Raw genomic sequence first — 13,120 nt, 5'->3', positions numbered from 1 at the left:
TTAACCATGCTTGTTAATTGTTTGCTTTAGCCATAGTTCCATCATTGATCTGTAACTTGCAGACACATGCTATCCCGGGTTTGTTTGTGTTTTGCATTATGTTTGGGTACAGTTCACATACCATCAACAGTTCTGGTTAAAGTAAAACACGGACAAGTATTGTTAAGTTTAGTTATTGTTTATTGGTTCAGATCTGCGTTCCATAAGTTAATCATGTTCTTTCTTTGCGAGTCTGCCTCCTACCACCTTCCTAGCCACTCTGGTCAGGCTATGCAACAGTGTTAATGAGAATTGATAAAGGGAGATGCGTTATGAGCATCACTACAATGCTGGACAAAATGCCTCATAATGCCTCATCTCTTATCACCTGCTGATGATGCACTCTGATGATGCACTAGCCTCCTATGATGATGCTGTGATGCAGAATGATGATGCGATGAACCCGGTGACCCTCCTGCTGGCCAGTGATTCATAATGCAGAGAACGGACAGGTGTCTGACGCCTGACAGGAGAGGCTGTGTGGGAGCAAGACGACGTAAGAGCGAAACCAAGGGCCAAAATGTCTGTGATTCAGTTCCATTTGAACTATGAAAGTGCTGAACTGCCTGTTCCCTCCACTGTCATCTCCAATTAGTCAAGAAAGCAGGGAAATGCCATTAAAATCACCTGCGTAACTGAATGGAAAGCACTACTCTTCCACAGTCCCTGATAGTGGAAACAAATGGACTCATTTTGTAAGGTTTTTAAAGAAGGCATTGATTTTTTTTTTACTTAAAGCTGCACAAGGATCAAAGTGGGAGCTTCCGAACATGTTAGATATGAGGGCCCACTTCACCACCTCACACACACACACACAGAGCCGGGCGGCCCTATACGCTCACTACGCAAGTTGCGTAGGGCCCCGCAAATTACGCAAGGGCCCCGCCTCCCCCTCGTGTCAAAGCGTGTGTCAATGTTTACAACTTCGATGAGAGGATGAAGTGGAACTATCCTTCTGGTCACGAAAAGAGGAAGAAAAAAAACACCATGAGAGTGAATTGCGGGAACAGCAATCAGGTAAACTTGTGTTCTCTCCTCTCCAAGTTTGATGTCGGCAAATAACAGTAACTTTAAGTTGATGTGCTAGCTTGCAGTGCATCTCTCACTAGTCTGTCTGTCTTGCTAACCTAGCTGGGCAGTGCATCTCTTGGTCTGTCTGTGTCAACTATTTGTTACGTTGGCGTTATGATAAACGCCAACGGGCAACAGTGTTTATAGACTGCAGCTTGGAAAAGATAACCGCATCGCGCGTGAACATGCGTTCATATGCGCATGCACAAAATGAAACTCGCGCTTTCCAGCAGCAACCTCTGTGGGGACCAGTCCAGACAGTATAAGGGCGTGATGGCACTCCTGATAGGCGCACATCATTTTAAAACAAGACAATGATTATCTAGTCTCTCAGTCAAGGTTTAGTTACAACTCTGGACTAATGCAAGATGGAAAGCAATGGATTGACATTGACTATTGATTCTGTTCTGTATAGGTCTACTTATTCTTAGACCGACAGATGGAGCAAACTGTTTTAAAGGAGAGAGGATTGTAGTGGGAGCACTGGGGTGTCAGGTGTGACTGTGTGGCAATGGCAAATGGTTTACATGGTTCACGGGTCAGGTAGGAGGGCCCCTTAGCAGAATTTTGCTTAGGGCCCCATGGAGGTCAGGACCAGCTCTGCACACACACATACACATACACACACACACACTTCAGAGAGTCTTTGAAAAGGATCCAGTGTGAAAGGAACGCCGTGCATTTGACGTCCAGCCACCACAAACGTGTCAGTCATCAGTAGCTGCCTGCTGCGGACGTGACCTTGTACTGACTAATGAGCTCTTTGTTACACACTGTCTTGTAGGACTGAGTTATAGCTGTGTGTGTGTGTGTGTGTGTGTGTGTGTGTGTGTGTGTGTGTTCCACTGTTCCACTGCTGTAAGTGGGTCTATTCTTGATCATCTCTGTATGCTTTTGTACACTATGTACATTACATAGTGGTTCAAACCCTGCTGAAGTTCCCTTGGGCAAGTCATGGAACCCTCTACACACCAAAACCAGTATCCATCTCAGTGCCAGACAGCTGGAGGTGCTTCTGTTTTTAACCCACTAAGGTTCGCTGTGTGTCCCTGCATGTAAACTGAGCTGGAGGGTCGAGATAATTCTGTCTGGGTCATCCGGTGCAAAGAAATATACGACTAACTGTAGTCAATACAGACCGTCTGTGAACTCACAGCAATACATGACCTTATGCATGCATGTAATGTGAGCTGCAGAAAAGGATGAATAACTTGAACATACACATTTTTCATTGATGGAATATAGTAAGACTGAGTGCCCTTGCTGCGTAAGAACTGAGGGGTTGTGAGAAAAGAGAGGGAGATGGAATGAGAGAAGGAGAGAGAGTCTATTTCAGCACACAGTTGATTTTTAGTGAACTGATTGTGTCAGGTGTAGAGAGAGGACAAAAGACAGCTGACCCGGGTGTTTGACTCCACAGAGGTAAGAGGAAAGTTCCCAGTCGGAGCTCAGACTGAAATGAAACTTGCAAGGCATCTTGGGATTTGGGCAATTACGCACTTAAGTGTGAAGAGCACTTGGATGGGCCTTTCCCATCTCACTTTCTGCTCTCTCTCTCTCTCTCTCTCTCTCTCTCTCTCTCTCTCTCTTCTCTCTTTCTCTCACACACACATACGCACACAGGAAGTGAATCAGGTTTCAAGGTTCCACAGACAACCTGTCATAAAACATTCAGAGTGCTTTGAATAAGTAACTCAGTTATCAAAGTGAGAGTGCATGGAGGAGAGACATTTTCCAGAATTTCCTTGTGTGTACGAAAGCAGAAGAGACAGCTGGTTGAAAAAAAGCAGAGGCTGGAGAGAAGAGTGTTACTCCTCTGCAGAAATGTGAAAAATATCTTCCCACCTCAGTGACAACCAGTGAGGACCAAGGGAGGAACTTCATGTCTGATGATAAACTGGAAATTCAGACCGATGAGGCCAGAGACTCAGATAACCACAAACATTGTTGCATAAGAACATAGTTAAGTGCCACAATTACTGTACACAGAAAAAAACGCTGCGGTGAATGTGATGCAACGCACACTAAAGCAAATATACCCATTCAAAACAACTGCATGTGAGCACGAACACACATACACACACACACTCGCACACATGCAAACACACACATTGGTATCCACAGGAAGCCACTGTAGGGGCTTTCAGATCCTCTCCCCCTGCAGTGAGATTAGCACCCTCCTAATTGTGTGTACGTGAGCGAGAAACAGAACGTGCGTCACTGCCAATAATCGAGCTCTCTGGCTGGAGGAGCATGAATACCAGAGGATTTGTGGAAGTTTTGGAGGTTCAGAGCAAAGCCAATAAACAACTTTCAGAAGTATACATGGCAGGACTCTGCATGACAGATTACACTACTCAATTTACACTTCCCTCAAGGAGCAGTAGCAACAACACAAACCTTCAATGAAAACTTTTCATAGTGGCTTTAAAGTATTACTCCAGTGGAAATGGGGGTTTGTTTCGAATAAATAGAAGAAGAACTGGGTAGTTAGCATGAGCAGCAATAGCCACCATGGCTGAGCAGACAAAGAAAATGCCGGTACCCGCAGAAACTCAAACTGCATCAACAGAAAATCTAAGGAAATAGACGTCACAGTACTGGACACACTGTTTGATTGACAGCTGATCTCTGGGAAGAGCAGTGCAGAAACACCACAGCAATGAGCGCCGAGCACCGAAGATGTCATCAAAATAAAATAAAAAAAATAAAAATGAGGATTACCACTTTAAATATTAAAAGTGCTAACCTTTCAACTGAACCTAAAACCCTGATCTGAATTTCCAATTCCCCAGCAAGTATAAAATGATTGAGCATTTGAAAACATTCATCCTAAAATGAAACATCCACCATTTGAAAAAAAAACCTACACCTACTCTTATAAATTGACCAAAACAAACTATGATCCTTTTTAAAAGGGGACGAGGTAACGTAAGTAATTGATAGACTAGTGGATGCCCCAGAACACTTGTACAGACTAGATCTCTACAGAAAAGCAGGTCATGATTTATTTTCCAAAATGGATATGTAGCATTTCGGAAAAGAACGGCATGATTTTATCATCTGCGTCATCCCAACAAGTTTAAACGTTACTAAAAGCTGTTATTGCTTAAAGGCACCATAAACAATGCATGAACCAATTGCCTTCACTATCACACGTTACGTTCGTAGCACTAACCTTTCAAATGCATCATTATGTTAACGTGCAGAGCTGCCATTGTTGTTGCACTAGAGAAACCACCCAGGGCTTTGAAATGGGAGACTGTACATCAGGGAGAGAAATAGGAGGCTGAAAGCAGACTGGTGTGGAGATACAGTAGAGAGAGACGAAAGGAAAGCACACGTGAACACACAGATACTCTCTCTCTCTCTCTCTCTCTCTCTCTTTCTCTCTCTCACACACACACACACACACACTGTGTCAGCTGTGAGAGCTATGACGCACGTTGGGCTCTGTTAATATTGTACAGCAGGCTCTGGCGTCTGTGTGAGCATTCCATTACAGGCCTCTCACACAGAGTTCACTAAGCAGCTGCGTGCTGAATTAGCCTCTCTCTCTCTGTTGCACACACACACGCACGCACACGCACACACACACACACACACACACACACACACACATATTCTTCTGATAATTGTTCTGTCTCCGATTCCCTCCCCTGTTCAGCTACTGCTTGCTCATTGTCTCCTGGCTTCTCAGGTTCTCGGGAAATTATACGTTGATTTGCTCTGTTTCTTTACCTGTCCGCCTCCACCTGCCATAACCGTGACGAAGGTAACGTCAATAGTCAAACAATTGTTACCTGAGAAAACAAGACAAGAAAAGGCCCTCTTCACAACAGGTGAAAAGGAGGCTGGATTGTGTTTGGGCCACACCCAGTGTCTTTTCCAGGTGGCCTCTGGAACAAGGACTTGAATTTGTCTTAAATATCAAATAATCAACAGCAAATTTGTTCTCTCTGCTTGTCAATAATAACCCTTTTGTGTAATCTCTCCCTTCAGCGTCTTATCTTTCTCCAGGGCAGGGCTGTTATGTGTAAGGGAAATGATGTAACATGAAAGGAATAATCACGAGAGAGAATCAAAGAGGCCTGCGCACCATGTGGCTGCACCATGACACTGGGGTGTCAGAAGTTGTGCCTCGGTGGAAACTTGGAGCGGCTGAAGACAGACTGCGTCATCAAGCCCAGGCGGACTCATGGGCCTTCCGGCTCCCGTTACCGCTGGCTTGTGACACCGGGGACACTGCAACCGCTTTGCTGTCACCCTTGCGTGTGCCGTGCCACAAACACAGACCCGGGTTTAGTCCATCTGGCCGACTTCGCCCCGCCACCGTGGCCCTCTTCCAAGAGGAAACCCTCTGATGTCATTGCTTCCTCTGTCAGGGTGCATCATTACCTTTAATATATATTTTTTTTATTTATTTATCTTTTTTAGTTATTTATTTATCTGAATTAACGGCGCAGCCAATGATTTTTATGCCAAAAGGTGGGGAGGCAAGCACTGTGTAATATTAATTAGGCCTCATCATTCTTACTCAGCCGAACACACACGCACACTGGAGCGCACGCACATACAATCATCCTCCTCCGATGCTTGGCTTGTGTGTATGTGTGTGTGTGTGTGTGTGTGTGTGTGTGTGTGTGTACGTGTGGAAAGGGGACAGATAAGGCAGAGTGTTGCAGTATAATCAAGAGGCGATGTATCATTTTAGCAGGAGAGCCGGAAGAATGAGGATGACGCACGATGATGAGCGCATCACTCCTCTGTTAACTGTTTAGGCTGTTGGATGGTTTCAAATCTGCTCTGGATGCAACACTTTATAACTGTGGGCCCTTATTAACATTAATAATAGAATAATGAGCATGTACACATACACACTCATCAACTATCACTATCACCTATAGGCTATAAGCTGTAAACTGCTCTCTCTCCATGCCCTCCTCTCCTCTCTCCTCTGTATGGTGACAGCTCGTTTGTTTGCCCACGTCACCCGTCTATCTGTCCGTCTGCGTGTCTGTCACCTCCGCAGGCTGCAGTGGACACACGATGACATCAGCTCGCACTGACGTAAGCTACTCCAGCACCACAATACAGGCAATAGGCTACAAGATGTTTACCAGTCAGTCTCTCACTTCTGGGAGCTACTTGTGTAAGTTTGCGGAGATACAGCTGTTCTTGTGTGTGTGTGTGTGTGTGTGTGCGTGCGCGTGTGTGTGTGCGCGTGTGCGCTTCCCTAAGTGGGTCGACTGTGTTTGCACAACCGGACAGAGAGGGCAGGAAAATGGGTCGAGTGTGGGGGCAAGGGGGGCACTAGTGGATTTGATTGGTTGAGACAAGAGGCAATATTTTGTCCGGCCCCAACAGTCATGTGGCTCTGCTGAATTTTGGTGAGGTCATTACCAGCCACTTCTCAGCGGTTCTCGCCTCTTGCCTCTCTCTTTCATGCGCTTTCTTTGTCTTTACCGCTGGTGTGTGTTCGATCTCATGTACGCAGATTCTCTCTGTCGGTTTGTCTGTCAGCTTGTCAGTTCTCGTGGTAGGTTTACCCCACGTCTATGTAATATTTTAGTATCAAACTCTCACTGCTGCTCGGCTATCTCTGTTATTCTCCCTCTGTCTTGTACATAGTCCCTGCTTGACCTTAGGTCAAATGACTGCTGCCTGACAGGAATTAGCACTGTGTTCAACAGAAGTGAGCACACATCCTGTTACTTTCATAATCTGACGTTCATTCTGCTGTTTCACATGGGGGAAAAAATGACATGGAATTTCAGTCACAGCCTTGCTGGACAAAAATGCTAGGGCCTAACAAAGAGAAGAGGAGGTGGGAGGATGAGAGGAAGTTTATTCATTGTTTCCACTGAAGTTTTCTCTTCTTCCCGTAGCCCATCAGCCTGTAGACTTGTACTAAAATAACGGCCCACGGCTCGCAGCAGCTCACTGTCTCAGGGGGAATCGAGCGGGAAACCCCTCTCTCTCAGTGAAACTCTGGAGGCATTGACGTAAGAGAGGAAAAAGCCAGATGGTCGGATGGGAGCTCTCAAAATGGAATGACTCCTGATTGAACAACAATATGCACTTATCCCATCATCTTGAACAAACTAAAGTACACACACAAACACATGCACACATTCACAGATACACTCTTAAACACACAGACTCATACTTAAACGCACATGCGCACACAGAGCCGTCCCTCTGACATGTTTCCCCTCTGACATTTAAGCTTTGCTTCATTACATCAGACAAATTTTAACAAGCATGCAGATAAACGCAGACCAGAGTCCTCGTCTCCCAGCTATCTCCTATGAATGGAAAAGTCCATGTGTGTAAGTCACACATGCTCCCAGAATGATCTCACACTTACACACTATACGGTCCTTATAGACTGCTGCCTCTCCTGTGTCAGAGGCTCACGTTACACCTCTGTGAAAAGAGAGACTGTTACATAAGCCTGTGGTATGCAAGGTCACTGATAGCAGAACCTCTAAAGCACATAAGGTGGCATGGTAAAAGATCGCTGACAAAAGTAAGAGCCATCGAAGTCCTTAACAATGCCGCTGATACTGTAAATGTTACAGTACTGTTACAACAGTATTGATAGCAAAATCCAGATGAAGTCAACAACATGAACAGTAGATGTCTACTTTAGTTGCTGCAATTCTTTGGTGCACATTAAAGTTCAGCACAGTTCTCTGTTTAACAGCAATAGTAATAGTACTAGTAATCAAGAAAGTACTAAATTACAGTATTTCCTGCTTTGAATGCCATCACAATCCTCATGGTGACTGTTGCTGCTGTGACACCGGTTCAGCTGTCCTGTATCATGCAAAGCCAGGAAGCATAAAACAGTAAAGCATTATACACAGAACGTCTAGTTAAAAGAATGGGGTTACACTCGACAGCAAGGGTATTTTACAGTATTTAATTAAATTTCATGATGAATGAGTTTTTCACCATCTGGCCTTCATCAGGGTCTGTGGATAAAATCTCCACTTTCGTCTAAAATAGGTTCCCTGTCGGTCACAGGTGAATCCAGTTTGTTCAATCAGATCATTCTCCCATCAAATAGGTTGTAGGTCATATCAACAAGTAATGTAGAAATCCATACAAATCTTCAATAGACACCAAAGATCAATATACAGTATAGAATCTGGTGGTTGAGAAAGGCCTTGCTAATTGCAAACTTGATAACTAGCACCAGGCAATGAGACTGTTAACGGACGTCTGATTCTTGGCAAAATATCTTTCATACTGAAGCACTGACTCCCAGATGCGGCGCGATACTCTGTTACTAGGCAGGCTGCCCTTGCATGCCATAAAGTATTGAGGAGCTCCAGTGGCTGCTGCCCTGAACTCCTGGTTTCGTAACAGTGAGCAGAAAGTCTGACTGTCCCCTGAGAGGCAGACACCTACACACAGCCTGGAGAGCAGCGGCTGTCTGGGAGAGCTGACACGGCAGCACCGCCTGACTCACAGCAGCTCTAAACTCCATCTAATGCACCACCTCTGCCTTTCACTGCACATCAGCATCAAGCCGCTCTTAGAGGCATGACTGGGTTTGTGTGTATGTGTATGTCTGGGTTTGTGTGCCAGTGATCTTGTGCACTTGTAGTTCTGTGCCCTAGTTAGTTTTTGTTTTTTTTCTTCATTTTGGCTGCACGCTCACCCTGTGAGATGAACAGCAGCAATAAGAAAAAAGATAGCCTTAAATGCATCCACCCATCATTTTCATTTTTCCAGATTTGCAGCGTGTGGGTGTGTCTTTAACCCGAGCCGGCCTGACAGTGCAGGTCTGTGTGTCTTTGGCTGTGTCCTCTCCAGCTCACAAAGCTTCTATTGGTGCTGGTCGCCTCCAGGGTCACAGCAGGTTAAAGGATAGAGCAGCAAACAACAGCAAAACTAATGCAATTTAAAAAGAACAAATGAGAAAGCAACAAAGGCCGTATTGAAAATGCTTCACTGTTTTTATATGGAGAAACAACCCAGTGCGCCCTCGACACAGAAATGATCAAATACTTAGCTGACATCTGGAACTAAGAGGCCGATCACAGCAGGACAGAAACAGAAATGTGTGTATGCCGACATTCGGTCTCTCCGAAGGAGACGCTGGAAGAAAATATAGGAAGCAGTGGATAGATTTTGGCTGCTGCACACAACACAAGCCTAAAGCTATCACCCCGCTCCCCCGATAAAGTGCAAAGGTTAGTTCCAAACTATTCCGCTCTCCCTCGGGGGCCTGTGTGTGACGCAGAAGAGACAAATCACAGAAAACAGTTTGAACAGCTGCTTTGCCCTCTATTTGTTTGAACTTTTTCTCTCTAATGCACTCTCACAACTGTCTAAGTATGGATGTAACTACCTAACTATCTCTGTATCTATCTATCTATCGACTGCTACTGTTTGTGGCATGTCATTTTTGCGCAATTATTGACCTATTCTATGTTTTTGTTTGTTTTTTACATAGATGAGTTTTACATAGTTGGTTTCATATAGTATTTTTTGATGTACACGCTATGTATTTGTATGCTGTATTCTATGTAAATAATATTTAATGTAAAGTGTCTTTTAGTATCAAAAACACTATACAAATGAATATGATATCTATCTATCTATCTATCTATCTATCTATCTATCTATCTATCTATCTCTACATATAATCATTCTAGTTATGTAGCTATGTCTGCCACTGGCAAAATATCAGTTTCTTTCATCTTTTCCCCACTAAAACTGCTGGGAGGCAGGAGGGAGGGAGCAGGAGAGGACAGAGGAAGGGGAGGGCAGATCAGAGAGGGGAGGGGCAGGGGTCTCCATCGTTGCATGAGATGTCACATTTATGATTTATATGTTTTGAGGAGGAATGACGCAAAATGAGAAAATTAAAACCAAGACGTGCTCTTTTCCCCTCCTCTGCCTCCTGCACCCGGCTTGGTAGCCTTATAAAAACCCTGTGATTCCACACAATGCTCTCCATTGTGCCATGTTCCTGTTGGCTGAAGAGGCATTTCCCGCCAGGGATCAAGTCCCCTGGAAGTGGACTCCTTCTTAGAACGCAGCATGTTTTTATGGGGCCAGTCATCTGAGTGCAGCTCAGTGGTGGGTCTGTCTGATAGAGCTGACCTTTACCTGGTAAGCAGAAAGATTACTCACTGTATAAACAATGAAAGCACCCAAACGCAAATGCATGAACAGACACTGGGCGTGTGGTGTGCCTTGATTAGGAGGTTTTGTAAGAGAGGTTTGAGGGAATGGAGTGTGAAAGGGGTGTAGGGGGTCGAGAGAGAGAGTCGGTCTGTTCACTCTCACTTTCACTTTCACTCCAAGTGGACTTGCATGTCTACATCAACTCCTCAAGACCCAGGCAGCCAGTCAGCTGTGGTCACTGCAGGACTCCAACACCAGAAAGAGGCAAGAGAAGAAGAGAATGCTGCAGTAAATACAGAGGGCCACGCTCTTCATCTCTCATCTCTCAGCAACTTCAGATTTTGTTTACATTCTGCAGCCCTTGTTGAATTCTGTTTGCAGCTTTTAATAGTGTGCAGCACAGACAGAGCACAGAGCCTGCTGTATGTAGGGTATACATGGAGTGGATCTTTGGACAGGGTGTATTCTTCATCATTAAACACTTCTGGGTGGGGCAGCTGTGCTATTTTCAACCCTATTGATTTGCCTGAGAGGAATGACAGCTTTGACTGTGAGCCATTCAGAGCATTGACGTAAGTGCAGCTTTCTAGGCGCGGGGTCGTGACTGCGGGTACCGTGACCCGGCGGCTCCACTCCAGTGAGTTAGGTAATGGTAGCCGGGAGGTGCGATCCGCTGTACCAGCAGGCCTGTTACTGACACTGGCAGTGGCACCGAGGGACGAGAGGCCCGCATCTGACCGGGTGACATAACCGTGGGCAACAGCGCAGTGACGAGGGTGCTCCGTCATCGCCCATAGCTGTGCACTGGCTCAGAAACTGATAGGGTTCAATTAGTGCCACTAAGACAGGGAGATGTCATTCACACCATAGTGCGAGTGTGTGTGTGTGTGTCACTTAGGCTGTCTCTGTCACTCTCACATTGGTCTCTGTCTGATCTGATACACACAAAACAGACATTTTGAGAAATGAACTGCATTCAAATAAACAACCACACAAATTCCAATCTTTCTGGAAATAACTGTCTCTCTCTCTCTCTCTCTCTCTCTCTCTCTCTCTCTCTCTCTCTCTCTCTATCATGAAGTCTTGGAATAGATATATTTTGCCATAATACTGAGAGGCTGGCAGTTCTGCATTTGAGAGACTATTTCCGTGTGAGAGAGAGCATGTGCATATCCCGGGGTTATTGTCTGTTCAAACAGTGTTGTGTGTACATGCATGTAGGTCCTGTTTGAACAGAGGTTGTATGTGCTTGTGAAGTGTTCTGCCAACATCAGGGTCAGGCCCGGGGGTTTCCCATAGCATGTACACTGAGGGTGGATGACAAAACAGGGTGGAGATCGGGGGAAATAGAGAGGAAGAAATAAAAGCACTGTTGACGTGCTGATGTTATTGGAAAAGTGGATGTGTTATTTTCCACATCAGAGAGGCTCGTCTAAAGGTCACGGGTTGCTTTGGTCATTTAAATGCACCTTTCAAGCCAAGATGTCCAGATCTTACTCAGAAGAATTTGTTCTGTTGTATCACTTCAAGGGGATTGCCTGTGCAGCTAATTGAGTCCTTTTCTGGATGTTATGTCATGGAGGAATTGCATGTTCAGTGCATCTACATACATGACTCAGACAGAGTGACCAGAACAAAGCTACAGTAAATAAAGTCATGTGACACCTTTGGGATACATGCTGTACGTCATCATGGAGATGAAGGGTGAAATGTGAGAATGCAGGTTCTTAGCAAAAGGAACAGAACAGAGCAGGGGCACAAAGGTTTCAGGATTCACAAAACCTTCTTAGGGGGGAGAAAAATCTCCCATCATCAAAATAGTTAAGTATTTTCCTAACTTCTTATTTTGCTTCCTAAGAAAAAAATAATGAATAAATGGGATTCTTGAAAGTAAAGTTGTCAAAATTTTTTCTTAACTTTAAGATGACCTTCCATTTGTCTTAAACTTGTTGCAGTGAAAAGGTAATCCTCTAAATGTATGAGATTAATTTTAAGGAAATAATGAGGCATCACACTTAGGAGGCTACTTAAAAACTTCTTAAGGACTTCTGAAGATCTGTCAGTGAATCTGGCCTCAGCTCTGGATGACCGACTGTCTGTGTGTGAGGAAGGAGCGGATCAGACCAGATATCATGGAGGAACTTATTAGAATGACTCAACCACTGAGTCAATGGAAGAGACCAATGTCGTCCCGGGATGTTCTCTCTGCTAACCCAGGATAGACGATGACAGATCAAATGACCAGGCTCAGAGGACAGACAAGGACAGGATGATCTGCTGTCTGCTGTTTTCTCTGGGTGTTATGCACACGTTATGACTAGCTTGCTGCTTTTGAGCCTCACTAGTTAATAATGAAGCTGTTGGTTCATTTCCAGTTCAGCACACTGAACACCACCTCCATGTAGAGTCAATATTCAGTGATACTGCAGTTGTCATTTGAAAAGGTTTCACTCATCAAGTGCGTTTTTCCCCTGCTCCCACGTTTGTTTGAGTATCTTGGTCAGGGATGAAGGTGGGATAAAAAAACAATCCCTTAAAGACTGTCACAAGGTGTCTGTGATATAATGTCAACCCATAGTGGTGTAATAAGCCACACAATAACACAATAAGAATAATAACTACCCAATAAAGAGACAATATTGTCCACTTTGTTAACAAAAGATTCCAATGTTAAAATGTAAGAAGAAAACTTTGGTATGTACTGATATTGACTACCATTTATGATAGAGACAGCTGAATGAAAGATACCACTCATCTATTACTGAATGGCATTTTTCAAAATATAACATATCCAATGTACTCGGGAGGAAACTAGATTACGACTGTGTTAGCAGTAACTGAATTTGCTACATTTTAGACAAAA

The sequence above is a fragment of the Centroberyx affinis genome, unplaced genomic scaffold, assembly GCF_046629955.1.
Source record: "Centroberyx affinis isolate AG114_WGS23_722 - 3 ecotype Tasmania unplaced genomic scaffold, CSIRO-AGI_Caff_v1 ptg000393l_1, whole genome shotgun sequence".
In the NCBI taxonomy this organism is placed as follows: domain Eukaryota; kingdom Metazoa; phylum Chordata; class Actinopteri; order Beryciformes; family Berycidae; genus Centroberyx; species Centroberyx affinis.
This window is presented reverse-complemented; position numbering follows the sequence as displayed.